Source organism: Suricata suricatta, chromosome X (genome assembly GCF_006229205.1).
Source record: "Suricata suricatta isolate VVHF042 chromosome X, meerkat_22Aug2017_6uvM2_HiC, whole genome shotgun sequence".
Classification (NCBI taxonomy): domain Eukaryota; kingdom Metazoa; phylum Chordata; class Mammalia; order Carnivora; family Herpestidae; genus Suricata; species Suricata suricatta.
The window spans coordinates 76,548,122-76,575,653 of record NC_043717.1 but is presented as its reverse complement, the minus strand read 5'-3'; the positions used below and the strand labels follow the sequence as shown (position 1 = coordinate 76,575,653).

The 27,532-nt window shown below is 39.8% G+C and overlaps 1 protein-coding gene across 1 annotated transcript in view; it reads left to right on the top strand.

Moving 5' to 3' along the window:
- TRPC5 (transient receptor potential cation channel subfamily C member 5) overlaps window positions 1–27,532 on the top strand; it is a 153,035-nt gene that overhangs the window by 22,321 nt on the left and 103,182 nt on the right. The gene's annotated exons all lie outside the window — the stretch shown is intronic.

The window sequence follows — 27,532 nt, the reverse complement described above, 5'->3', positions numbered from 1 at the left end:
GACCCAGCTACAATCCAGAGCAGAGTCTTATATCTGTGTATTCTCAAAACCAGCTCAAAGATTAATCATTGTGCATATGGAGAACTTGCCAAAATACAGACTCCTAAGCCCCTACAGATACAGAGCCTTGGGGTTGGAGCTCAGAACCAGCATTTTAATAAGCCCACCCTCACCCATTTCCAGGTAAAAGGTCTATGGACTTCTCTGTATTTGTTTCCTAGGCTGCCATAACAAATTCCCACAAACTGAGAAGCTTAAAATAAAAGAAATGCATTCTCTCATAGTTCAAGAAGCCAGAAGTCTGAAATAAAGGTACTGACAGGGCTGGTTCCTCCTGGAGGCCCTAAATGAGAATCTGTTCCATGCCTTGGCTTATAACTGCATCACTACAACCTCTGTCTCCATTGTGACATATAATTCTCCTCTGTGTCTTTTCCTTGTGTCTCGAGGTCCTGATCTCCCTCTCCTTTCTAAGACACCAGTCATTGATTTAGAGTCCACCCTAATACACAATGACCTCATTTTAACTTGACATCTGCAAAGACCCTTTTTCTAAATAAGGTCACATTCACAGGTACCCGGGGTTAAGACATGAACATATCTTTTAAGGGAACACCATTCAACCCACTATACTCTCCATGAGAAATACTACCCTAGACAGGTGGTCTTCCAACATTTTCAAAAGCACAGCCTTTCATTAAATGAAATCCTTCCCAGAAGTAAAACAGACCAATAGACCCAAGTAGAGCTGCCCCACTTTAAGTGCAGTTCAGGGCCCAAAGCCCCACTTGTTCACACACACACACACACACACACACACACACACACAAACTCCTATACCTCCGTGGCCCCTGAGGAGTAAGCAGAGCTGGAAAACCACTCATCTAGAAGACAAAATGACAAACTCTAATTCAGAGTTTTAGATGCTAACTAGCTTGTAGCTAACAGGGTGACCTTGGGTAAGACCCAAGGTGTTTTACGTATGTCCAGTTACAGAATCACCCTACAACTCAATTTCCTCATATATAAAATGAAGCAGGGGTGCCTGGGTGGCTCAGTCGGTTAAGCCTCGAACTTCGGCTCAGGTCAGATCTCACATTCATGGGTTCCAGCCCCGTGTCAGGCTCTATGCTGACAGCTAGCTCAGAGCCTGGAGCCTGCTTCTAGTTCTGTGTCTCCTTCTCTCTCTGCCCCTCCCCCTCTCATGCTCTGTCTCTCTCTGTATCAAAAACAAATAAAAACATTTTAAAAAGTAATAAAATAAAATAAAATGAAACAAAGAATACCTGTCCCCACCTAATCTAGGGGTTTGTCACTAAGATGAAATGAGATACACTAAAGTCTTTTGAAAATAAATTTAAATGCTAGACAGAGGTCAATGACTATTATTTTCAGCTTCACTCTATCAATTTGACTTCGCTGGTCATGTTGTGTGGAGAGACCAGCTGGCAAGTGGCACTCATCACAAGGAACCACTAATACAATGAGAGAGAGGCTGGTGAGCGAGCTTGCTCAGTTCACAGATTACCTCCTTCTGCCTAGCCTTGATGACAATGGTCTCCCTTCTGCTGTTAGACAAACTGTATGATCTAAAAGTCATCCCTCCTTGTTCAGTGGCGTCTAAGGATTTAAGCAACAGGGAAGTAGAGCTGCTGGCCTCTGCATCAACAGCCCACCCAAAGAATTTTCTTTCTTGGTCACTTGCGTCAATCCAGGCAGGCGGAAAGAGGCTAAGCCAACCTTCTCCCCAAGGCCCACCCCTCTGGGCTCTGCCATAATTACTCATTTGTCTGTGGCAGATGGCTCCAAATTAAAATTGGTCTCACAGATGAGCTAGTGAGATTAAGTTTCAACAACACCGATAAGTGTTTGTGTTAAAATTATAGAAAATCAGCACGAGACACTACATTTACTTCCCTCTCCTGTCTGCCTCTTGGTCTCAGGGAGAGATTGCATGGTGTGAAGGGGCACACTTAGGGCATGGGCAAAGGTGACTGAGGCACAGAGAGGGTACCTAAAGAGTCTAACCTCTAAATCTCAAACACTTAGTATAAGAACAGAAAGTAAAAGAGAGAATTGCAAAAGTCACCCTGCTGTAATAGACAACCTGAAGTGGTCGAAAGAACATAGGTTTTGTAGTTAGCCACTTATTGGATAGGTTTCCTTAATCTCTCTAAACTTCAGTTTTCTCATCTGTAAATGGGAACAATAACAGAGTACACTTCATAGAGTTGTAGTGAGAATTAAATGGAATAATTCACATATATTACTTAGAACAGTGCCTGACACAGAGTAAACACTCAATGAGTAGTAGCTAATACTAGTCGTACTCCTAGTAATTGAACCCATGCTGATATCACATGCTGGTCAATCTTAATTACTCATTTTTTAATGTATTAAGCACCAACTAACACATCACAGCTGAGAGTTCAGACTGAGTGACCTTGAAAAAGTTGTCCAGTGTGACTCAGCATCAGTTTTCTTATATGTATAATGGGGATAATAATATTACCTGTGTCATAGATTGTTGCAAGATTTAAGTGAGAACTATTTTTGAACATTTGGCATAATTTGTGATCCATAGCATTCGATATATAATACCCATAGCATTAGCATTAATACAAAATAATATTAATATTATTAACTCTTTGTGACTTGAATTCCCCAACAGTAGGTATTTATCTTTATAGTAATCTGAGTAACAGCTTTAATTTGCTTTAATTCTCACAAAGTTCTAGATCAAAAACATGGTTTGTGTCAATCAACTCAAGAACATAAATCAGCCAAGGCATCTGGATGCCTAAGTTGGTTAAATGTCCAACTCTTGATTTTGGCTCAGATGATGATCTCACAGTTCATGAATTTGAGCCCCACTTCAGGCTTTACACTGACAGCCTGGAGCCTGCTTGGGATTCTCTCTCCCTCTCTCTCTTCCTCTCTCTCTCCCAAAATATGTGAATAAAAAAAAATTGTTTTAAAGAAATCAGCCACTTCTCTGGAAGAAAAGTTCAAAATGACTGCATCACACCTTAGTGGCCAAGCCTGACAAACTGAGTTACTTCCTCTCATGTATCTTTGCCAACTTTCAGTAGAGAAGGCCTACTGCACTCACAGAACAGAACTATAAAGTTTAAAGATCATGTGGTCTGAAATTAACATGTCCAAGGTCACTTAGCTGAGTCCAAACTGGCACAAATGCTTCCTGTCTCCCAAGCCACTCTTTCTACTACTCTGCTCTGCCTCTGAGGGATCATCAAAAGTGGTAACAATGACAACAAAGCTGAAAATAAACAAAGCAGCTCCAAGTCGTGTCTCTCTGGAAAAATTCATTGATGACAGAGTTTCAGCAAATGATTAATTCTCTTCAGTTCTATTCAATTGTCCAAGTATTTTTGACTGCTAATTATATGCCTCACAGTAAAATTGAAAGATACAGTTAGTGCCCTCAAGAAATTTATAGATTCCTGTGGAGAACAAACTTGCACATGGTGTCCAACCAGCCCCTTCCCTTCTTAGTAAACATGGCCTTCTGTGTTCCAAGGGACACAAAAGATTTGATAGTGATATTCACCTCTCAAAAAGAACAAAAAAAAACCATAATAACTTAACCTTGGTTTCAAGAAGACCAAGGGAGCTGGCTGCATAACACCTCACAAAGAAGAATCCATGAAGTAGTATAAAAAGTAAATCACTAAATAAAACACATGTGACTTTTTAGCCATGCTCCCTCCCCACCGAACTCCCTTCAGGGTTACCACCAACTCAGGGCTTCCTTTCTATAGCTTATAGTTGTATGTAGACCCAACCGATGTATGTATGTCCAGTTAGGAAGTTTCCTTTTCTCCTCTATCCTAGGGCAGATATATCTCATATGCATGTGATATCCTCCCCTCCTCCTTCACCTAATATGTTCAATTGTCTAAAAGGTAGCCAATTTTTGTCTCTTTTTCATCCCAGGATCCTCACTGCTATTGGATTTTCCAGCTTATACCTCTTGTTGCGAATTAGTTCAAGTGTGAAATATCAGTGCAAAATTCAGAGCTCTCCTTCCATCTCCTTTCCCAGCTGTCCTATCCCAGTGCACCAAACACTACCCTGTGACTGTGCCTTTCCATATGCCAACCAAAGCCATGAGACAGAAATAGAACAGTGTAAGCGAATGTATGCTACATCATCCAAAATGTGTCATGTGGACAATACAGGAAGACACTCCAGACACAAATAGACATGGAGGTTTTAAGGGAGGAATATTTTTTGAAAAATGGGCTTTGAGCTGAAAAAGAAGAAGAAGATGTCATGCTGGTCAGGGAGAAGTAAATGAGTAATGTTGGAGGGAGTTGGAACTGTTCACAGTGGCTGCTAGAGTAAAGGATTGGTGATGAAAAAGCAGTGCTTGGGACTCCATTATCCTCACAAGGCTACCGGAATGATGGAAAGTTCAAAATAACTCACTCGGAGTCAGGGTCAGGGCCAGGAACACCCTGAGTCTTATAAACAACAGTTGTTGGGTTCCTGTGCTCATGTATCTGCCCTCCTTTTTATTTTGATCGTAGTTGGAGTAAAGGGAAATTAGTGTATGGTCACTGGTGAACCACTCCTTAGTTAGGACCTTGGTGAATAATCATCATCATCCCAGTTCATTGTTACTGGTCCTCTGACTGGAAGTTGGGGTTTAGGCGACTGAAATGAGTTGAAGAAAGAAGCCAGAGGTGCACCTGGGTGGCTCAGTCCGTTAAGTGTCCAACTCTTGATTTTGGCTCAGGTCATCATCTCACGGTTTGTGAGATGGAGCCCTGCCTCAGGCTCTGCACTGAGTGTGGAGCCTTCTTGGGATTCTCTCTCCTTCTCTCTCTGCCCCTCCCCACTCATGCTCTGTATCTCTAAATAAATAAGTAAACAAACAAACAATCGAAGAAGCTGGACCCACCAATAACCCAGGGGACTGGTTGGACAGTGCTACCCCTCAGCATGTATTTCTGAGGAGCTGGCCATAGTTATCTTTGACTCTTTCCCCTTTCACCTATCTACTTTCCCAAATGACATTCTCTCCCTCCTCTATTACTCATTCTTACAAATGGGTGTGTTAAGGCGCAAAGAGGCTAAATAACTTTCTCATGCTTGTACAGCTAATAAGTAGACCAACTGGGATTCAAACTGAGGCAGTCTGGCTACAGATTCTTAATGCCTGTGCTAGCCTCACTTTGCCCTCTAGGTCCTCCTCAGCTTCCAGTGTATCCTCTCTCAGGTGATGGCACCTATATCCCTTCAGCTATCCTTCCAGTATTCTAGATTTGAAAACATGCAATTGTCTTCATCTTCACCCTCTTCTTCATCCACCCACACCGAATTGGGTACTAAGTGCCTTTAAATAACTTAATTGAGGTGAGGAGGCAAACCTATAAATAGTCAAAATATAAGTGCTGTTAGAGATAAGAAAGTACTGTATGTGTTCAAGCATTAGTATCTGATCATGTCACTCAAATGGTGAATGTTGCTCCTTATTTCCTATCGAATAAATTGCAAAGTATGAGTGAAGCATTGATGGTTTGAGGAAAGAGGGCTGGCAATCCATGCTGAATTGTCACTGATAAATCCAGCCCTAAGCGTGGAGGCATATTGAGTCCAACAGACAAGACAGGTTAATGAAAGTGGTTTCTTCTACCAGAAGAAACTCTTCAGAGTCAGAAGGACACGCACCTTAGTGAGGGCCATCCTGGATTCAGGAACATGCTGGTAAATGTATACTTGGTTGCTGCTGGCAGAATTAAATGACCCTAATTTAGCAGCTACTTCTCTATTCCAGAAAAGTATTTCATCCCTCCGAAGTCCTCCATAGAGGGAAGGTAATCAGCAGGTGATCAGGATCTTGAATAAAAGAAAGTTTGTTTCACCATACTATCAGTGGATTATTACTGACAGTCCATTCGTTTAAAAAAGGGGAAGGCTGTGAGCCAGGTATGAAAAAGACACTAAAAGAACTGTCCAAAGAAATACAAGTCTGAGAGGGAGAGGAATATGGTACCATTGACAAATCTCCTGTGAGTTCTACCTCCTTTAACTACTCCTCCAGAAAAGGCGGGGCGGGGGGGGGGGCGGTGACAAACCATGGCAAACACTTCTGGAGCTGGAGAGTAGAATTTGTAATTCCTCCTCTGGTCCTCTACTTTTCAAGGGCAACCTGGAGTGATTTGATATTTGTGGTCAACATCAGATCCATTATCTATATGAGAATTGTGGATATAACCATGGAGCTAAAAATGACCTCTAGAGATCCTCCAATCCGTCCTGTTGTCATCAAACAGCCTGATAGTATCTCCTCACCTGCCAATGGGTCTACATGGGGAAGGCTTCAGTATTTACTAGACAGCCAGAATTTAGAGCAGTTTGGGCTTTGTCTACCCAACCAAAATGAATATGGATCATATTTACTCAAGCAGTTTTCTCCCTTTCCCCCTCCATTATTTCTCAACTCTCAAACTGAGGTTATTCAAGTATCAGGGCCCCAGACCACCACCACCCTTCTGCACAACCATGTTCATTTTAGAGTTTTTGTTATAAAAATAATATATGTTATTACTCTCACTCCCTAGAAGTCATCATTATGACAAATGTTCTGCAACTCGCTTCTTTAACAACACATTGTAGACATCTTTCCCTGTGAAGGTATTTATCTTTACCATATTCTTTTTGATGACAATAATGCATTATATCATACAAATGTGCCATATTTATTTAACCAGTCCACTACTAATGAACATTTAAGTTGTTTTAAGGATATTTAGATTTTTGAATTATGCTTTTCTAAACAATACTGTGAGGAATATCCAGGTGTGTGTGTGAGTGTGTGTGTGTGTGTGTGTGTGTGTGTGCATGTGTGTCTTTGAACACTTGTGTGATTATATCTGTAAGGGAAATTCTTAGTAATGAGATTATGGAATCACAGGGTATGTGCATTATTTAATTTTGATTTCTATTGCCAAATTTCTCTCCTACCAACAGTGATTGAGAATGACTGTTTCTCACATCCTTGGAATCATAAACTGCAAAAAAGTCAATGATTTTTGGAAATCTTTGTCAATCTGACAGTTAAATATGCTATGTCATTATTGTTTTACATTTGAATTTTTATTATAAGTGGGATTTCACATGCTTTCATATTGTAAGCAATGTGTTTTATTCTGTGAATCAGCTGTTCATTTATGAACCTATTTTCCTACTAGAGTCTTGAGTCTTTTTCTTACTGGTTTGTCTCAACTGTTTGTATATTAAGATCATTAGCACATCATTCATTATTTAAAATTTTTTGCCCTGATGTATTAGAGAATAGTGATTTACTCAGTTTTGCATCAAGTCTGAAGGAAAGAGCAAAGTAGTTGTATTCTAGATTTTTTAAACTTTTTTGCATAAAAGTATACAATTGTTTTAAGTAATACTTAAAATATCATAATGTTTCTCTGGTGTAAGAAAGTCTGAATGAAAAAGTATTTATGCTTAATCATTCCTTTATTTTTGAGTTTCCTGTTTAGTGCTTAAGTACCTTTGTTCAAAGGAAAGAAAGGTTATATGGCTCTTATAGCTAGAGTTTACCAAGTCGGAGGCGTAAAAGGGACCAGACAGGCCTATACCTCAAGCATAAGAGAAGTAGAAAGGAAAGAGAAACAGGAAGAAGGGTTAGTCTTTAGCAGAGGAATGAATTCTTACACTCAAATAATGACAAAAATCCATTTAATCCATTCTTTTGATGACTTTGTTGGCAGCAAAATTGCTACTTCAAAAAAATGGAAGTATCAATTATACAGGAAAACATTTTCCTGAATTTCTTTAGTATGGAGGAAACATATGAGAGAGGAAATGTAAGATGACAAGCCTATGCTATTTCTGGTCTAAACTCTCCAAATTGTCTACATTGATTAGATAAACAAGATAGTTTCCAAATTCTTTACTTGATGTCATGCTGACACGATCATCTAGATTAAAAATGTTTTGGGGACCCAGAGAGTACACAATGCTTGTGTCAAAATAGGATGGTCAGACAACCTTGACAGATATGCCAGAAAGATTCTTGATAATCTAGAACCTTTTAGTGTCAACTTGTCCTGCAGTCAATAAAATGGCATTTAACGCTAGAATAGAACAACCTTAACAAGCCCAAAGAGAAGAAGCCCTGTCTAGTCTGATGGTACCAACAACCTCCATTGTTAGTTGGGATATTTTTTTCCACTTTGATTTAAGAAGAGCTAAGAATTTGGTGGATTCACAAAGGAGATAAACAAAAATTTCTTGTGATTGAAGTACATAAACTGCAATTATAGACTCATAATATCTGGAAGGGCCTCAAAGAATAGAGGAAATCATGAGATTTCCAAAACAGTCTTTAAGCCTTGAATCACTCCAGACCACCCTAAAATCTGACCATTTCTCGCCACCCCTACCACCACACCCTAGTCCAAGCCACCATTACCTCTTACTTGCATGATTATCACAGCCTCCTAACTGATCTCCCTGCTTTTCCTTTCAGCCCTACACAATCTAGTCTTTTCCCAGTGGCAGTCACCCTTTGAAAACATAAGGCAGACCATGTCATTATGGTCAAACCCTCCAAAGCCCTTTCCAATGCCTCTAAGGCCCTGCATTTTCTGGCCCCCTGGTTTTTTCTCTCATCTCTTACCACTCTCCTTCACTCTATCTGCTCCAGCCATAGTCATCTCTTATAGGAATTGTCTAGGCTCAATGCCTTTGCCTGAAATGTTCCTCATCCAAATAGCTACATAACTGGCTCCCTTCTTTCCTTTAAATATTTGTTTCAATGCTACCTTATTAGGCAGAACTTCCTTGGTCTCTCTATGTAAAAATAACACCTTCCTCATTGCTCCCTACTCCATTTCCCTGCTTCAAGGAAGCACTTCTTACCACCTAACATATATGTTTTTTGGTTATATTGGCCTCTAGAAAAGTGGCTTTGCATATTTTGTTCATTTTTGAATCCCAGTGCCTAGAATAGCTTTTGGAACATGCCATGTACCCCATAAATGTTTTTTATTGAGATATAATTGATGTAAAACAACATGTTAGTTTCAGGTAAACAACATAATGATTTTATGTTTGTATATATTGCAAAACAATCATGACAGTAAGTCAGTTAACATCCATCACCACACATAGTTCATGCTTTTTTCCTGTGATAAAAACTTTTAAGACCTACTCTCTTAGCAACTTTTAAATATACAGTCCAGTATTAAATTATATTAATCCAATATGATTAACTATAATCACCATGCTGTACATTATATCCCTAAGACTGATTTATTTTATAACTGGCAGCTTGTACCTTTTGACCAACTTCATCCATTTCCCCTTCCTCCTACCCTCTGCCTCTGGCAACTACCAATCTGTTCTCTGCATTGATGAGTTTGGTTTTTCTAAGTTTCCACATATAAGTAAAATTATACAGTATTTGTCTTTCTCTGTCTGACTTATTTCACTTGGTATAATGCCTTAAGTCCATTCATATTGTCACAATAATTGGTTTTTTGAATAAGCGAGATGAACAGAATGTCAGACCTGAAAAGATTGTCTAGTCCACCTCCTCCCCGCTTTATAGATGGGGACAGTAAGACACACAGAGGGAAGTTATTTATCCAGGCTCAACAGACTGACTTATATAGCAGAACCAAGATGCATAACTTCTGACTTTCAATTGAATGTCGTATTCACTACATTAAAATTACACTGCCTTTAGGGGCACCTGGATGGCTCAGTCAGAAGAATGTCCAGCTTTTGATTTCAGCTCAGGTCATGATCTCAGGGTCGTGGGATCAAGCCCTGTGTCAGGCTCCTTGCTGAGTATGGGATTCTCTCTCTCTCCTGCTGCCTGCCTCCCTATCGCTCTCTCTCTTTATCTCTCTCTCTCAAATAAAATTTTAAAAACACCATTCTGTCTTTAATGCCATCCAGAGTAAATTTTATGACATTCTATAGTCACCCATTCTGGAGTCTGTGTTTCTTGCATCTAACCTAAATCCTTCATCTTATAGGTTAAACAAATTTCAGCTCTTGGTAAAAAGGATAGCCATTCCAAAGGTATACAAATCTTCTTGCAATCAAATATTTGTTATTTTAAAGAGCTGGTATTTGGTATAAACAAAATTCAAGACAAGGTTTCCAATCTCCATGGTGCCCCAAAAGACTTATATTAATCCCATGAAGCAAATCTCTCTTGTTATATGGCAGGTATTTACCAACCCAGCAAAATCAGGCCACAAAAATATCTTACTGGCAATATCTTTCACTCCAGGTTAGTGCATTTAGTGCAGGAAAGCATTAAAATAAATTTTCTAAAACTGAAATATATTTGTGTTTAAAAAACAAACCTAACACCCCTTTATACTGAATCTGAAATATTCATCCATTATATAAATGTGGTCATAATTCAGAGCTTTTACCAACCAAATAGCCTTCCCTTGGACTACTAAGGGGGTTCACAGTGGTAAGCCCTGCCTTGAGTTTTTTGTAGTTATTTTTTCTGCCTTCCCTGTTGAGAGCTTGATTTCTTTCTTCCAGTGTTAAAACCTCCATCATTTTAATCGGAGACTTCTATGGTTTCTAAATTACCTACTTCCCATTTGTAAACTGGGAGCAAAACAAGGTGGACTCATATATTCTTCTGTCAGTGCTAAGCTTCTATGGGTAATAATCTGTCTGGTCAGAATGGAAACTGTTCTCTGGATCCTAGAGCTGATTTCACAGAAAATGCTGTAGATCTTATTTAGGGGAAGTGACTCAAATAAGCTAGGCTATCTTTACCTGAAAATCATGCTTTGGCAATTCCCACTACTTTTTTTCATTTAAACTACCTAAGAAGAATCCTGAATTCATAATTTCAACTAAGTGATTCAACTGGTAGTATAAATTCCATGCCTCTTCATCTTCAAAATTGGAGAACGCAATCCAGTAGGCAGACAGAACAGTGTGGCCTGATAAAAATATTGAGTTGCCTTTCCCAATCTTGAGCTCCTTCTTTGGGAACTAGGCTGAAATATTTCCTTAAGCCAGCATCCATAAATTGATCAGATGTGCAAGAAGCCACCTTGTACCAAGACAGAATGAAATATAAGATAGGAAAGGATGCTTTTTTTTTTTTAAGCAAGGCAGGCTGAACCAAATGGCTTTACTTAAAAAAATCAGTATCACAAAGCACTTAGGAGTTAATATTGGTGAGAGTGCCTGGGTGGCTCAGTTGGTTGAACGTCTGACTTTAGCTCAGGTCATGATCTCACGGTTTGTGGATTCGAGCTTCACATTGGGCTCTGTGCTGACAGCACGTAGCCTGCTTGCAATTCTCTCTCTCTCTTTCCCTCTTTGACTTACGGTTTCTCTCTCTCAACATAAATTTAAAAACCTAGAAAAAAAAGAGTTGACATTGGTGACCTTCTTGCCAATGGTGGGTATAACATGGATGAAGTGACAGTACTACATTCATTGCTGATATACCCCATTATCATCTCCTCCTCTCCTTACTCTTCCTTTTCCTCCTTTGTGGTTACGTTGGAAGCCTGGATTCACTTTCCCAGCACAGGCCAGGGTACCATGGACTTCACCTCTACACATGTGATCAGCTACTTTTGGAGGCCCTGGCCCGGGCCTCCACTGCACACTGACCAAAAGTAGCCTCATCCTCCAGAAGTATGCCTGTCAGAAGCACCACTTGATCTTCCAGAGTGATGCCCTCCAGTGAGGCTCCATGAGCCTTGATCTGGGCAACTGTCTCATAGCCAATCATCTTGAGGATCTGTAGCTCTTAGGTATTGACAAAGAACTACATGTTAGCTACTAAACCAACCACAGCCATAGCTGCCACTCCCATGAAGATGAAGTCAAGAAATAAGAAGTACATCCTCACCGCCTGCTGCATGCTATGTCACTACTCAAGAAAACATTCCTAATAAAGGGTTCCATACTATAAAAAGCAGTCCATGAGTGCTGAGTAGTGTTTGATAGGGAGGAAGGAAATGTTGCCACCCAATTTCAAAACCATAATATCAGTAGTGAAGAGAAATGAAATGGTGTATCACCACAGGACATATTTGAGCAGAAGCAGAATGGCCATTGGGCAAGAGTGTTATCAAAGGGATTACAAGCCATCTGTTACAAGACTGGGCTATGTCATCTACAACATCTCTTCAAACCCTGCAATTTTGCAATGTGTATACAGGCTGTAGCACATGATATGATGAACAAAAAGAGTGGAGTTGAAATGTTGATTCCATTCCTCAACTGTTTATGTAGCCTTAGGCAAACTACTTAACCTCTTTATAGTTTAACCTCTTACCACTGTAAAGCAAAGGGATACTACTAAATAATATCAGAGGGTTTATGTGAGGAAATGAACAATATTTTAAAACTATTCTAAAACTACTTTATAAAGCCACATTAAACAGGTACTATACCTGACATACAATTTGTATATTTCAAAAGCAATAATACAAAGTCCCAACATATATATATATGGTATATATATATACCATAGGGGAGTTTAAACCATAAGGAAGTTCACTAATAACTCTACAAGCAGTGAATGGCATTAGTATATTTCTACAATAAAACTTCTGAAGTTCTGGTTGATATCTGGGTGGGGTGCACTTAATCAGGATTGGAGGACACAACCCAGTAGGCAGACAGAACAGTGTGGCCTAATAAAAATATCCTGAGAATCATCAGGATTAAATGAAACATAGTAGCAATCTAGAACATTACTCTGTCACTGTAATCAATCCAAGGTGCAGTAACCTCTAGCCTCAGAAAAAGTTAAGCATCCCAATGTTAATTTGATGGAGCAGAACCTTTGGCAGGGTATGAAAGAAATCCCAAGACAATTCTGTGCAACTGTCAGTTGCCCCAGACTCTTCAAATGTATGTCTGGGGCCTCCAGGGTTCCCATAAATCTGAAATTTATGAATGAATGGTATTTATGAGACCACAGATGAAGAAGAGTTTTCTGGGAGCTAAGCCTCCGCCTGGCATGCCTGATCACTTTGCTGCTTTTTTCCTGACAATACACAAATTCCCCACATCTATGGAGCCCTCTGAGAGCTGGGTCCTATTTCCTTTCCCATTACACATTGGGGGGTGGAATAATCAAACATCTGGGAGCCTCAATGACTGCCTCTTGCAACATTTCAGCACTCTTTGGGATTCTTATCCCCTATTAACTGAATGTGAAGGAGAAACTTAAGCAGCAGCGAATTTAATTTAGAGCCCCAATTCCTTCTAAGTTCCTTCCATTAGCCCTGGCCTGCATTCCTGAAAAGGTGCCGCAGAATGAAAGACTTCATTGAAGCTCTAAGGTATCTGGTTACATGGATCTTTCAGAGAGAAGAGAATGCTTTGCAAGTGACTGAAAGGTCATCCTTACATTTGAAATGTCTTTGTCTTTCCACATTTCAGATTTGGGGCATGTTTGACTTCAGGGAAATAAGGAAAAGGAAGTTGATGTCCTCCTAATTCAGCAGTGATCAGCACCTAGCTTAGCTTTCTTTAGGGAGACCACAGCCTACACCTTTAGCTTGGGAGTGTACTGGGAGAAAGAGAGTCAAGAGACAGAAGTGACAGTAGTTGTGAAGTAGAAGCCCAGGGTAGCTCTCCCTTCTCCCATCTCCAACCAGAGGTAGCCAAGCTCCTGCCCCTTTCCTTTAACACTCAGTCTGTCCTGACAAGAATAAAACACATTCTGCTTGAGAAGGCACTATTGGAAATGCATCTGCCAGCTCAAAGCAATAAAATTAAAAGTAATGTCAGAGAGAAGAAGAAATTATGGCAGGGGGTGACATTTTTCTTGAGTTTGTCCTCTCAAAATTCAATAGAAGGAAAATATATGAGTAAATGCAGTACATTATATGGATATTAGTAAACCTTCGCTTGTCAAAGACTGTGTTTGGAAAGAACTTGCTTGCAATTGATGGTGTCAATGTGATGGGCATAGGATAGGTTCAATCACACAATGATTTAAGCTGCTTTTCCTATCAACCAAAAGTTACATCCTTTCTTAAACATGACTCATTAAGTTACCCATCATTTAATCTTGGCCACTGCATACTGCATAATCAACTGTTCCTCATGATGTATGCTGCCACAGCCACCCCAGACTTTTGAATCCTGTGTTTCTGCTAAAGAAAAAAGAAATATTCTTGAAATGAGTTTTGCCAAAATGCCTGTGCTAGGCAGACCTAAGCTTCTTGGCATTATGCAGGCTCAAGCTTCTTTTCTCAAAGGCTTCCCAACTTTAGCCAAGTTCTGCTACAGAGGGAGGGGCTCCTTGTTGCATGGGTGTTTCTGAGAGAAGCCACTCAGAAATCCCAGGTGGGAAGTTCAAGACACATGAGCCTAAATACATAATTCCCCAGGGTGCCTCCAGCAACACCAAGCATAAAATATGTTTGCTGCCATGAATGGCAGTCATTGTAGGTTTGTCTTGCGTTTGCCTGGAACATCCATAACTCATGTAGTTTCCATTTGGATGATAATCAAAGGCCCTGACTGTGCTGATGCCATGAGATCCGTGTGCTAAGGATAATAGGATAATAGTACTGTGCCATGGGAAGGTGACCTCCATAATGAGCTGCATAGTTCCCTGCCACCGTAGCCCTTCAGTAGCACCACCTTAAGATAAAGATACATTATTCTCATGGGGTGACTCTTCTAGTAGAGGCTCCAGGACTCATCCTGTTCCTATTCATGGGGACTCTTAGATCTGGGATATTTGATAATGTCTAGAGATGTTTTTGGCTGTCATACTTGGGGAGGAGATGCTACTGGTATCAAAAGTTTAGAGGCCAGGAAAGTAGCTAAACATCCTACAATGAACAGGATAACCCCCACAACAACAACAAAATCATCTGGGCCAAAATGTCAAGAGTGCCAAGGTTGAGATATCCTGGACAAATCACAGGAAGTGAGTCCCTATCTTATATCTTACCCATTACCCCCATTTATTCCAGACCTCTACAATACCAACCATCTGCCTCCTAGGCCTCTGTGTACATCCACACTCTCCAGATACACTATTCCACCCACATATTAAGAAACCTCTCTTGTCCACAACTAGCATGCCTTGGCTGCTTCTGATGCCAGACACCCATCATAGAATGACGGACCAACTTGAGTCCATATCACATGCTTGTTACCAATCCAAGCTCTGGATCAAAACTGCTTGGATTAAAGTCTTGGCTCCTCTATTTGATAGTTGTATAGCCTTGGACAAGTCACTTTGCCTTTCTAAGCCTCAGTTTCTTACCTATTAAATACAAATAATGGCAGTGCTCAGCTCATAAATGAGATAATACATGTCAAGTACTTAGCAATGTTTCTAGCACATTTTTAAGATTTTGGTAAATGTTTGCTATTACCCATTGCTAAGGCATTTCTAGATTGCTTCAGCCGGTCTCTCTTATCTGATGATTATCAACCTTCTAGAACAGTGCTGTCCAATAGAACTTTCTACCATGATAGAAAATTTTTTATCTACTCTGTCCAATAGGGTGGCCAACATATGGCTATTGAGTAGTTGAAATGTAGACAGTGTGACTGAGGAACTAAATTTTGTAAATATTACTTGAAAAATAAAATATTATTTAATTTTAACTAATTTAAGTAGCCAAATGTGGCTAGTGGTTATCATAATGCACAACTCACCTCTACAGTTTTTCAAACTTCACATTCTCCTGAAAATAAAATTCCAGTAAACTCTCCTGGGGAAATGAGTGGCATTCTTACTCCCTGTCCTTCCAGACATTGAGAATTCTTGCCCCTGTGAGCCAGTGTACTGATGGGAGTGTGTTGCAATCCTCAGGTGGATTAGGATACAAGAGCCTAAGACTGGTGTGGCAAATTCTAGCTAGTTCTGCCTCTCCCTGTTCCAGTCAGCACACTGCCAAAGACCAAAGGAGCCTCATAGCCCAGAGCAGCGATTATCAACCAGAATGATTTTGACTCTCAGAAGACACTTGACAATGCCCAGAGATCTTTCTGGTTGTGAAATATAGAAGAAGGGAGAGCTGATACTGGCATCTAGAGGACAGAGACCAGGGAAGCTGCTAAATATCCTACAATGCACAGGACAAAGAATTGTCTGGTCCCAAATGTTGAGAAACTCTGCTCTGGCGGGATTCTGAAACAATCTGAGACAGGGAAGCATCTATTCTGCTCTTAAGGGTCTTCAGGGACAGGTGTCTCTAACCTCCCTGAAGAATTCAGTACAATGTTTACACTAACTGTAGATTATTCCCTTTGAATCACCTGGAAGGAATTTGTTCCTTCCCATGTTAGGAACAGAATTTCAAAAAACAATTTTTTTATTTTAATTTTTTAATGGTTATTTATTTTTGAGAAAGACAGCACACAGGAATGGGGGAGGGGCAGAGAGAGAGGGAGACACAGAATCCAAAGCAGGCTCCAGGCTCTGAGCTGTCAGCACAGAGCCCAACACAGGGCTTGAATTCACTAATCAGGAGATCATGACCTGAGCTGAAGTTGGATGCTCAACCAACTGAGCCACCCAAATGCCCTAATGATGTTCTGTTTTAAGGTTGCTCAGTTCATATGCAGGCATTGGACTAAAGAGTTATATAATTGAAGGCCAAGTCTTGAGAGAGGAGATTTTGTCACATTCATGAAGCAATTATTGACCCCACTTCCCTGCTTCTCTTAGTTATCCACACCTGGGGCAAGCCAGGCAGCTAGCCCTAGCCTCCAGGGGTAGAATATTACTGCTCAACAGCTACTTTATTTTTTTAAAGTTTATTTACTTATTTATTTTGAGTGAGAGAGAGAGAGAAGAGATGAGAGGCAGAGAAAGAGAAAGGGAGAAAGAATCCTAAGCAGGCTCCACACTGTAAACATGGAGCCCAACACTGGGCTCAAAACCAAAAACTGAGATCATGGCCTGAGCCAAAACCAAGGGTTGGATGCTTAAGTGACTGAGCCACCTGGGTGCTCCACAACAGCTACTGTAAGTGCTGGCATAGTCCCTGAAGAGGTGGGGAGATTTCTCTTTACATGACTATCTTCAATATGTTAGCAAAGAAAACATTATAAGGTCATCAATTCCCTTCTGTCTAGTGGTAAAACATCTGCAGGGTTGAATTTTGCATATCTGGCCCTGCGGATTGCTCTTACATAGTAGAGGCATTTGGTTTATAGTTAGACAAGGTGAGTGAAGTAGAAGGGGCCATTATGCAGTATAGTTTAGAGTTTCTCCAAGTTCAGAGTTAGGAGAAGAAAAATAGGTTTATAATCTGAATTATCTAGTTTAGTTTTCTAGAACAAACATAGTAGCTTTTTCAACTTTTTCACTAAAGACATCATAAGAGAAAATGTCCCTAAACAGAAAAGGGTTGTGGTCTGAATCACAGACTAAGGTTGTCTAATTTTATGAGTACTACTTAAGAAGGAAGCCACATTTGGGGTACGGAGGTGGCTCAGTCTGTTAAGTGTCTGACTTCAGCTCAGGTCATGATCTCATGGCTTGTGGGTTCGAGCCCCACATCAGGCTCTGTGCTGACAGCTCAGAGCCTGGAGCCTGCTTCAGATTCTGTGTCTCCTTCACTCTCTCTGCCTCTCCCCCTTTCACACTGTCTGTCTGTCTCTCTCTCTCTCTCAAATATAAATAAACATTAAAAAAATAAAGAAAAAAACAGAAAAAATCATTTGGCACATGTATGGAGCATAAAATGGAAACCATTATTGCCAAAGGGAATACTTTTCACATTATTTTACATAAATTTGGCATCTACATTTCTGGTCTGGTTTTCTTAATGCTTTTTTAAAAGGACTCTTAACCTACCAGAAAACAACCTGAGGCCATTTTGTTTATACAGCCTTATCCCACACTGCTTTTGAGAGCAATGGTGAGAATTACCCTTTTGAAACTATGTTTTACGCTCTGAGAATCAACTAAGCTTAAGCTTTTCTCACCCAGGCTCTTCTAGGCCTAAATTGGTACTCGGACTCATACCTACCAATTTTCAATTGTATGGCAATGAACATACTTTTCAGGTGTATGACTGTGAACTACTTAAAGCAGAATAGAGATTGTTGGCTTGTTTTTTCATCAAAGACTCTTTTTGTTTATTCTGATTTTGTTTTGCTGGCAAACGTGCTTCTATCAAGATCAGTACCCACTGGAAAATAATCAATGGTAATTTGCATTGAATCCTATGATATAGTTGATGTCAATCTGGTTCCCCTCGCATAGTCCTATGCCTTGCTTGGATCCCTAAGGATTCTGCATCTGAATTCTCAGCCCTGCGCAGAAACCTTTATCAGACTTCCCAAACTCACACTAGTCATGTGATAAGCAATGACATGGTAAAATCTAAATCAGTTTGGCAGTATCCTCTTGTCAGTAAAGTAATCTACAAGAAAAACTTAACTTAAAAATTACATTCGGGGCGCCTAGGTGGCTCAGTTGTTTAAGTGTCCGACTTTGGCTCAGGTCATGATCTCACAATTTGTGGGTTCGAGCTCCGTGTCAGGCTCTGTCCTGTCGGGCTCTGTGCTGGCAGCTTGGAGCCTGGAGCCTGCCTTGGACTCTGTGTCTCCCTCTCTGTCTGCCCCTCCCCCACTCATGCTCTCTCAAAAATAAATAAATATTTTTTAAAAAATTTTTAATTACATTCATTTAAAAAATGAAGCAAAAACAATGGCATTCCTAACGATATATTTATATCACCTCCACCATATGGCTCTCTAAAAAGGTAACACTCACACTGGCAGATCTGGGTTCCATTCCTCTGTGCAGTCATAGAGACCCAATGACCAGTCCTTCACTTCTGACACTTTTTCCATCTCCATAATAACCTACATCTTCTGATTTACTTATTTTTGACTCACTGCATCATTTTCACTATTTTCCTAAGAAATGTCATATTCCAATGGTACATAGAATGCCCTCACAGAGGTGACTTCTCAAAAGCCACCCACAGTGTATGTTTTTACTATCTTGGCTTCTTTTACCTCCTCATTCATTTCTAATAAGTATCCAAAGGTGCACCTTACATTTGGAGTCAATGGCTCCCATCATTCATTATAACTCATATTTTGCAAAGAAAAGTGTATGGAATGATTCATTTACACTTTGTGACAATCTAGATTTGAGAAAAATGCCTTTCTATGTTTCCTCCAACTAGAAAAGTAAAATTACAAATGCTCACAACCTATGGAATTAACCATATATATTTTCTCATAAACTTAGCTTTTATCTTTTTGAAAAATTAAGAACCTCCCATCTGATGAGAAATCAAGAATGGTTTTGTAGGCTTCCAAATGTTGAGCAATGCTATATAATATTTATTTATCTGGGTTTAAAATAGAACAATAGCCAATGAGGTTTACTAATATCCAATAAAAACCTATAATATATATTTATGATATATCTGAATATTCAATGTTAGGATTGTAGATTTGTTTATTGATGTAATAAAATCAAATGGTTGGCATTTTGCTTGTTGGCAGTGAAGTAGTACAGTGGTTAATGATACAGACTTTAGAGCCAAACCGCCTGGGTTCAAGCTCTGGCCACTCTACTTCGTAGCCTTATGATCTTGGACAAGGCACTTATCTTCTCTAAGACCGGGTCACTTCAGGAATAAATGGGGAAAATTACAATGCATATAGCATAGAACCATGGTGAAGACTAAATGAGATATTCCTACATGGTGCCTGGTATATGGAAAGTGTTTGATAACCAGTAGCTGTTATTATTATGTTTATCCCTGCTAATCAGGGTAATGCTGGCCATTGTTATATACATTATTGATTTTTACATATTAATATTGACTTTTTAAAAATACCACATGAGGTCTGTAACACTGTGTCCAAATAAGCTTTGTTTTCATTTTAGTCTTCCAATCTAGATTATAAGTAGTTTGGCCTTGAAATCAGCTGAGATGATCCAGCAAATCTTAATTCTTATGGTCCTGTTTTTATCAGACTCTAGGAAACAGAGTATTTCCCATCTGATGCCAGTGGTTGCTCCAAAGTAGCTCATGTATCACCACTACTAGTTAACTGACCTCACAGGTAAGGCAGAGTAGGCAGCTGGTAATGTGATGTGATTAGATGCTGGTGTTTTTCTTCTTTTGAGTAACAGAGAAATGAAATTTCATTTCCCACAGTCCCTTAGTCTGCTGAAAAAAAAATTGAACATTGATTTTATCTGGCATGTTGGGGTCAGGGAGGAAGGAATCCAGCAGGTAGAAAAAGAAGTATTGCAATTTCACCAAATCCAGGCACAAGATGGGAGATTCATTTCCAACATGATGCTATCAGGCCAGCTGCATGAGGAAGTGCCAATTATGGAGAGATTTGGCCTATGACCAGATGGCATTGCGGGTATGAATGAGGTGGCCCCTGATAAGGGTCGGCCTATTAACTACAAATGAGAGGTTTAATTTCAGAAGCTTGTGATAAACTCCAGCAGGGGCACCTGCCTAAGACTGGTAACAATAGGGTTCAGAAAAATTCCAATTAACAGATTGTGTACAGTGATGAGGTTAATGGAAATGAATGTGTCATTTGGGCCTCTTGAATATAATAACCTTATAAAAGTTCTGGCCAGTTCTGAGAGTGGGTTAGGTGGAGCATTATCTATTCCTCTGTATCCTCCAGCAATGGAATTTACATGAAAATATAAATAAGCTGACTTGAGCTCACTCTGTTCATTGTACTGCATTTTATGTGATGAGGTCTGAGCCTAGCACAGCTCTGTTCTGAGCTCATTAATCCAAAAGAATACTAGAATATAATGCTAGCTTTTTGACAGGGAGACCTAGGGCAGATCCAGGAGCAAACTCATTAGGCCCTGAGTGCAAAGTCCCAGGGAGAGGCAGGCAAAGTAACTTCTTTAGGGGCCATGCCCTAAGCCACATCATGGCAAATTTTAAAACTCAATCAAGTGGGTTCATGCACCAGGTTTCTTTAGACATACAGTTGTAGGTAATATGAATGAAATCTAATTTCTTCGTGTTTTGATTTCCTTCCCCTGCTTTCCTTTTCCTTTTAAAAATCATAATTTTAAATGGGAAGCCCAAGATCATTCAGTATAATTTTGGAGTTCAAAGAGAAGGCAAAACTTGATAAGAAAAGAATAAAATTGAATTTTCTACTTGACCTCAATGTGAATACATAATGGCTGTTAAAGGATTTTTTTAAAAAAGGTTAAATCATGATCCTTATACAAATTTAAAGTAAACTCTCATCAAATATTTTATTTAATTCATTAATTAGTGAGGGATCCAGGAGGTCAGAGATTTGCATTCTCTGGCCTACACGCCAAATTCAGCCTGTCACCTGTCTTTGTAAAGAAAATGTTCTGGAGCACAGCCACACCCATCATTTCCATATTGCCTAGGGCGGTTTTCCTGCCACAAGGGCTGAGTTTTATGGCCCTTAAAGCCTGACTAACTTACCGTCGGGCCTTTTATGGAAAAAGTTTGCTGACCCCTGAGATAGGCTATCAGGAATGCTGAAAACAATTACAAATATATGCTCTTAAATACTGAAAACAAACTGGGGCCAAAGCAGGAGGGGGAAAGAGGAAGGAGGGTGATGGGCATGGAGGAGGGCACTTGTGGGAATGACCACTGGGTGTTTTATGGAAACCAACTTGACAATAAACTATAAAAAAAAATTAAAAAATTAAAAAAACAAATAGATGCAGAGAAATTTACAAATAGATGCATAAGATAATGATCAATTTCATTTCACTAAACAAGAAATATTTCAATATTACAATTACAATTACAGCCTTGTATAGCTCAAAGACAATTAAAGCAAGGATAATCCAGAAAATACACTAGATCTAGACTATTAGGCTGGTTACATGAACAGAAACTCAGATTAAGATTCAGGTCAAAATCTTGTTTAACAAAGAAAAGCACAAGTGGGGAAGAAGCTAGGACTTAGAAACTAACAAAACAAAGAGCGTCTTAATGCATGACCCCAGTGATTACAATTTGGAATGGAGGAGCTGGAGACTGGCTACCTGAGCACATGCTACCTCAAACTTCACTTGCTCTGGAAATGGGCTGGGCCCAGTCCTTGGGGTAGATGAGCAGACAGCTGTGGGGGAGCTGGGGCAGGCTGAGTCTGATCCTATTTATTCCCTTGGTTTCAACTACTTTTATAGTCTGAAGACTCTCTCACATCTGTGTTTTCAGCTCTTTAGCCTTGACCTTTTCTCCAAGATTTATACTAGAGTTCTATAATTTCCTGCTATTGTTCCAGTAGGTACTTCAAATTTAACATGTCAAAAATTGAATTTGTTTTGAACTGGACCAAAATCAAGAGCTGGCCACTTAACCAATCAACTGAACCACCCAGGTGGCTAAAACTGCTCTTCCTCCTGTATTCACTATCTCAGCTGATGACACCACTATCCAATCAAGCATGCAACTACGACACCTGACATCTTTGATTTCTTCTTCCAATACTACTTGACACATCCAGTGAATGTCTTAAATCCATTTTAGAATGACTGTCTAGCTTAAGACCCCAGCATCTCTTCATTTGGGTTAATGATATCTTTAAAAAAATTTTTTTATGTTTGTTTCCTGAAAGACAGAGTGCAAACAGGGGAAGGGCATAGTGACAGGGAGACACAGAAGCCAAAGCAGGCTCCAGGCTCCAAGCGGTCAGCACAGAGCCCAACACAGGACTCCAATTCATGAACCAACCACGAAATCATGACCTGAGCCAAAGTCAGATGCTGAACTGACTGAGCCACCCAGGTGCCTCAATGACATCTTTTAACTAGTCTTATCTTTCTGAAATTCATCCAGTGATATGCTGAAGCTGGCTTACATTGGCTGGTAAGAGCTGGTTGTACACATCTCTTCCCAACTCTGTGTTCTCTGATCATATTGGTAGCTTGAAATTGGCCACAATGGGAGAGTACTCACTCACACCACAGAAACTGGCAAACACGACAAATCAGCCTGGACCTTACTTGTGTTCCTGCGTCTCCCTCTATCTCTGCCCCTTCCCCGCTTATGCTCTGTCTCTTTCTCTCTCTCTCAAAAATAAATAAACATTAAAATTTTTTAAAAAGAAAGGAAAGCATAGGAATGTAATGTATAGCATCAGGAGTATAGCCAATAATATTATAAGTATTTTTTAATGTTTATTTATGTTGAGAGACAGTGTGCACAGGAGGGGCAGAGATAGAGAGAGAAAGAGAGAGAGAGAGAGAGAGAGAGAGAGAGAGAGAGAGAGAGAGAGAGTGAGAGAGAATCCCAAGCAGGTTCTTCACTATGAGCACAGAGCCCAACGCAGGGCTCAATATCATGAAACATGAGATCATGACTTGGACCAAAATCAAGACTTGGGCACTTAACCAACCGACCGAGCCATCCAGGTGCCCCTGTAATAACTTTCATTGGTAACAGATGGTAACTAGACTTACCATGGGGATCATTTTTTAACATTTGAAAATACCAAATCACTATGATGTATGCCAGAAACTAATGCGATTTGTATGCCAATCTTTTTTTTTAAAAAAGATGTTATTCAACAACAAAATAAATTCTACAAAATCCATATTTCTGACTTGAGAACTCACAGCATTGGGCCCTTATGCATGCTTATAACAACACTTTTATAACAACAAGGAGTGAAGCAGCAGATACTCCCTTTGAGAAGATACGTGCTCTACAGTTCACTAGTTTCTATCATTCGCTCATTCAAATTATGCATATCTACTCATCCGTAACCTTCATTTCTATTACCTATTACCTGTTTGGCCCCTGTTGTAGACTATATCACAAAGTCTTGAATATTATCAGAAATCTATGACCTTCATTCTTGAATCTCTCTTTCTTTACCATGGTTGTCCTGATGATATCCCATAGTCCCTGTACAGTCGGGGAAGGGGAAAACAGCAGGATGAGAAAAGAAGAAACAGAGGGGAAGAGGAGTATAGATCTCTGGCCTTTGGGTCAATCTCCACTTTGAAACAATAGAATTGTGAAAATGGCAGGTATGGACTGTCCTATGATGGATGGAACTCAAATATTCCCTATAAAGCCCATTTGCTAACCCTCCTTAGTCTTGGAATATCTACCTTCTTATTTGGACATTGGAAGGAAAGAACCAGGGAAATTGGCTCACATTGACTCAGATTATGGGAGCCAGGTCTTAATTTGAGAATAGAAAACTTTTTTTGGCTGAGTGCCTGTTGTGTGTTTAGCATTGTGCTAGATGCTATAGGGAAAACAAAAGCAGTCTAAGGCAGCTCTGTGTTAGACTCACACAATGTTAATGATGAGGCAAGAAATGCATATGTGAAATAGAGAACAATATAAGACAGCATCAGAAAAGTGAGATCTTTGATGTAACCTAGTGCCCACAATATTTTGGTGGTCAGTAAGGAGGAGGATCAAGTTAAGAGGAGTTATTGAAGAAGCCAGGGGTCACAATGGCCCTTGACTTACAGAGAAATGAGGAGACCATTACACACTGGGGATCCCACAAAGATATACAGACAGAGAGAAATGAATGAGATGAGTGTGGCAACCTGTGAATAATATTAACTGGAGAGTTGGAAGACATGGTTAGTCACTGTAAACCAGTTTTCTTTTAAAATGATTTGCTCTCTTGTGTCATTTATTCAGAAAGCCAAATAGAGAATCAGAGGCTCCTTGTGGAGCACCAAGTCAAATACAATGGAATCAGATGGCTCCAGAAAGTATTTCACATTCTAAGCATAGAAAACAACCTTTCACTTCCATGACACAAGTGGGGCTAAGCAATATTCACATGTACCATTGTCTGTCTTGGACAGAGTATTGGAGTAGAGGGGAAAAAAGAAGAAAGAAAAAGATTAAGAAAAGGAGGAAGAGCAAGGAAGTGAGAGAGAGAGAGAGAGAGAGAGAGAGAGAGAGAGAGAGAGAGGGAGGACAGGAAGAGCAGCATGGTAGTGATGACACATTCCTCCAACATAACCCTCAGCATCCTGTGCTCTAGGCTATCTTCCCTCCACTCACCACATCCTGCCTCTAGATCATAGTAGAGAGAGAAATGCTTCTTCCCAGTAGGAAAAGGGCAGATTTCCAGACCTGAGTTACTTTCTTCCTGAGCAGAACATTACTCACTTAACCATCTCCCCTAACTCGAGACTTTATGTTGGTTTTTGTGTTTATGTTTGTTACTGGGCCTACACAGACCTACTTCTTCCTTAGCCTGTAGGCTTATGTTAATTTCTGAGATGATTCTTTCCTGTGTCCAATTTACTCATGAGCCAGTTGCTCACTTCTTGCTGTCTTGTTTGTAACTTCTTCCTCTAAATGTTTAACAATGCTTTCTCACTGCTCCATCCAAGTAATTGATGGCCAATGTGCAGCCAGTTCTAAACTATTTAGAGACCAATGTAACTACTCTACGAAAGAACTAGATTTCTTGCAAACTCTTCCCCTCCTTCTCCTCTATCCACTTCCTGTTTTCTGGTCACTTTCCTTTTGTGAATCTTATATCCAAAATGGGAAGGAAGCAAAGATGATGAAAACTGCTACACATCCTTTTGTCACTTCATCAACAACTGCGATTTTCTAAAAAACACTTTTTTAGAGTAAAAAGAAACTTTTTAGAGGTGCCTGGGTGGTTCTTGCTAAGCATTGGCTCTTGGTCTCAGCTCAGGTCATGACCTCATGGTTTATGAAATGGATCCCTGCATCAGACTCTGCGTGGACAGTGCAGAGCCTGCTTGGGATTCTCTCTCTCATCTCTCCCTCTCTGCCCCTCCCCTGCTTGCTTGCTTTCTCTCTTTCTCAAAATAAATAAACATTTTTAAAAAAAACTTTTGAGTGAAACAATATTTGTCTATTATGTAAGATCCTCAATCATCATGTTTTGTTCACCCCAATTCAAGTGAGTATTTGGAACTATTCTTTACTAAGTGTATTAAGATCAGTATTTCACAGTTTCCTAGAATCCTATCCATGCTTTAAATACTCAGCTCTCCACCTCCATGAAGACTCCTCTGACTATTCCAGTCCTCCTCATTCCTTAGCTCTACATCTTACCACACTGAGAGTCTTCTGTGGGTATAGAGCTGCCATTTCCCTATTACACTGAGAACAAACAGACTGAGTCCCAAAACACACATTTTATTTTTTTCTTTCTTTTAAAGATTTATTTATTTAAATTCAAGTTAGTTAACATACACTGTATTATTGATTTCAGGAGTAGAACCTAGTGATTCATCACTTACATGTAATACCCAGTGCTCATCCCAACAAGTGCTCTCGTAAATACCCATTACCCTTTTAGGCCATTTCCCACGCACCTCCTTCCATTAACCCTCAGTTTGTTCTCTTATTTAAGTGTCTCTTATGGTGCCTCCTTCTCTGTTTCTCTTATTTTTCCATCTCTTCTCATATGTTCATCTGTTGTGTTCCTTAAATTCCACGTATGAGTGAAATGTGATATTTGTCTTTCTCTGACTTATTTTTCTTAGCATAATACATTCTAGTTCCATCCATGTCATTGTAAATGACAAGATTTCATTCTTTTTCATTGCTGAGTAGTATTCCTGTGTGTGTGTGTGTGTGTGTGTGTGTGTGTGTGTGTGTGTGCTACACCTTCTTTATCCATTCATCAATCAATGGACATTTGGGCTCTTTCCATAATTTGGCTCTTTTTTTTTTTTACCATTTACTTATGTATTTAATTATTTATTGTCAAGTTAGGTAACATACAGTGTAGTCTTGGCTTCAGGAGTAGATTCCTGTGATTCATCATTTACATACAACACCAGTGCTCATCCCAACAAGTGCCCTCCTCAATGCCCATCACCCATTTTCCCTGCCCACCCAACCCCTTACCTTCATCAACCCTCAGTTTGTTCTCTGTATCTAAGAGTCTCTTATAGTTTGCCTCCCCCTCTGTTTGTAACCCAGTTTTCCTTCTCTTCCCCTATGGTCTTCTGGCAAGTTTCTCAAATTCCATATATGACTAAAACACACATTTTAAAGCCAAAACATTTTTTAATTCATGGAGCATGATCATTGATCATTGCAGGTTCTGCCGACTCACCACAAAATGCCCCTCAATACCCAAAGAACACCATACCTTTCACCAATAACTGCTATTTACACCAAGCATTACATCATGGACATAACAGTGTTAGCAAAGGTCCCTTTAGCTATTGGTGACCCCTCACCCAAGCCAAGAGTTCTTCATTTACAGAGTACTTCTTTCTGATAATATGAGATTCTCTCTACCTTGCTGGGACCTACAGAAAGTTGGAAGAACTCTACCTGGCCTTAATCTTTGTTTTCCTAAAGTCCTATATACCTACAGAGTGAATGTAACTGCTTGAGATTTCTTTTCTTCAGCCTCCAGAGCTTGATTTAGTGGCATGGTCTTTAAGATTCACTTGAAACTGAACACATGCTGCTATGTACTCCTACTTACCAATTTTATATAAGTCTGACCCACCCAACTAAACTCCAGAAGGTTAGGAAGAAATTTCCCTCTCTTCTCT